This window comes from Convolutriloba macropyga, unplaced genomic scaffold, assembly GCF_964194025.1.
Source record: "Convolutriloba macropyga unplaced genomic scaffold, txConMacr16.3 SCAFFOLD_4723, whole genome shotgun sequence".
In the NCBI taxonomy this organism is placed as follows: Eukaryota; Metazoa; Xenacoelomorpha; order Acoela; family Convolutidae; genus Convolutriloba; species Convolutriloba macropyga.
Genome location: NW_027453717.1, coordinates 1 through 2,518, shown reverse-complemented (window position 1 = coordinate 2,518; position 2,518 = coordinate 1). Strand labels below are relative to the sequence as shown.

The following is a 2,518-nucleotide window of genomic DNA, read 5'->3' as shown; positions in this document are numbered from 1 at the left end:
ATAACCTGAATTGGGCGAGAGAACCCCCTTAACTTAAGCATATCAGTAAGGGGAGGAAAAGAAATCAACTGAGAATCCCTTAGTAATGGCGAATGAACAGGGAAAAGCTCATCGGGAAGAGAAATGGCAACATTTCTCGGTGTCCGGTATGGTTTGATGCTAGACTGGTGAATTTGTCCTGATGTCTACTGGAAAGTAGCATCAAAGAAGGTGAAAATCCTGTAAAGGTCATTTTCGATACCAGTCATAATGGCTCATTCCTATGAGTAGAGTTGTTTGAAAGTGCAACTCGAAGCTGGAGATATGTCTCTCCAAAAGCTAATTATAAAGCGAGACCGATAGTAAACAAGTACCGTGAGGGAAAGTTGAAAAGCACTCTGAAGAGAGAGTGAAAAGTACGTGAAACTGTTGAAGGGGAACTGGAGTGAGCGTTACCATACTCAATGCCTTGATATTATATTCTCGGCTACCGAGTAGTGTAGTTGTCGTCTTTTGGCAAATCTTGTTAATGAATCGAGCAGAAGTTTTCCTCGGAATTCTTCTTGTTGATTCTAAACAAAATGAGATAAATTGATCTTGATTGCCTGTCTGACCTCAACTTCCTATTCAATGCTCTCTACAGCCCGTCTTGAAACACGGACCAAGGAGTGTGAGTTGCTTGCAAGTGTTGTCGCTCATTGAAAGCGCACACGCGAAATGAAAGTGAACAGTGTAATTTTTATGAATTGCACTACTTTGTGTGGTGAGGGCGCCGATTCGGTGTCCCGCAACCACGGACGGTTTTGCTCTTATTGCATGACTGATCCAGAGCAAGTAGCACACGACCCGAAAGATGGTGATCTATGCTTGGGCAGGGCGAAGCCACGGGAAACCATGGTGGAAGCCCGAAGCGGTTCTGACGTGCAAATCGATCGTCTGACCTGAGCATAGGGGCGAAAGACTAATCGAACCATCTAGTAGCTGGTTTCCTCCGAAGTTTCCCTCAGGATAGCAAAAGCTTGAGCAAGATTGAAAAATCTTCGCAAAGCAATTTCATCGGTTAAAGCGAATGATTAGAGGAATGGGGGAAAATTTTTCCTTCACCTATTCTCAAACTATAATCGGTGAGATGTCCTTGTGACTTAATTGCACTTGGACTATGAATGCAAGCTTTTGTGGCCGCTTTTGGTAAGCAGAACCGGCGATGTGGGATGAACCAAAAGTTGGGTTAAGGCGCCTAACTACTTGCTCATGAGTCACCACAAAAGGTGTTGATTGATACTGACAGCAGGACGGTGGTCATGGAAGTTGAAATCCGCTAAGGAGTGTGTAACAACTCACCTGCCGAATCAATCAGCCCTGAAAATGGATGGCACTAGAGCTCGTGGCCTATACCCAACCATGAATATCAATATCTAACGCAAGTTAGATTAGAGAAAAAGAGCCTCACCAGCTCAAAAATGATATTCATGTGTAGGAGGACACATTGATTGCGCTAAAGTATGCACGCAAGTGTATGCGCGAAGCGATCAATGGAGCAGATCTTGGTGGAAGTAGCAAGTACTCAAATGAGAACTTTGAGGACTGAAGCGGGAAAGGCTTTCATGTGAACAGCGTTTGCACATGAGTTAGTCGATTCTAAAAGACAGGCTAATGCCAAAGTCTTGAATAGTGGTTTCTTGAAAACTGCTGAGTCTCGAAAGAGCATCGGGTTAAAATTCCCGAACTTACTCTCCTGGCATTGAGACGGCAACGTCATTGAGGTCGAACTTTGTCATTGGGACCTTGGGGAAGAGTTATCTTTTCTTTATAACACGTTTGTAGAGTCCTTGGAATTGATTCAATCAGAGATAAGGCTCGAAGCGTGCAAGAGCACAGCAGCATTTGCTGTGTCCCAATTGTTCCTGGTGGCACATAAAAGTTTGGCTTAGCAGATGTCAGGAGAGTGAATCGTACCGATTACCGCATCAGGTCCCCAAGGTGAAAAGCCTCTGGTCTTGGAACAGTGTAGATAAGGGAAGTCGGCAAAATAGATCCGTACCTTCGGAAGAAGGATTGGCTCTGAGGAGTGGGTGTAACAAGCCTTTAGTTTGACGCTTCGGTCTGCTAAAGCGTGCGATGGCCTTCGGGTTGTTGGCGTTTGGTTTGACTGCTAGCTGATATGCTTTAGGTCTATTCTGTTGCACAAAAAAACACTCGAACTCTGAACTGGTTCGGACAAGGGGAATCCGACTGTTTAATTAAAACAAAGCATTGCGATGGCTGGTGAAACGGTGTTGACGCAATGTGATTTCTGCCCAGTGCTCTGAATGTCAAAGTGAAGAAATTCAAATAAGCGCGGGTAAACGGCGGGAGTAACTATGACTCTCTTAAGGTAGCCAAATGCCTCGTCATCTAATTAGTGACGCGCATGAATGGATTAACGAGATTCCTACTGTCCCTATCTACTATCCAGCGAAACCACAGCTTTGGGAACGGGCAAAGCTAAATCAGTGGGGAAAGAAGACCCTGTTGAGCTTGACTCTAGTCTGACTTTGTG

The 2,518-nt window shown here is 44.8% G+C and overlaps 1 pseudogene; it reads left to right on the top strand.

Annotated features, from left to right (window-relative positions):
* LOC142358501 (large subunit ribosomal RNA) lies at window positions 1-2,518 on the top strand (annotated as a pseudogene; the record flags this gene model as incomplete).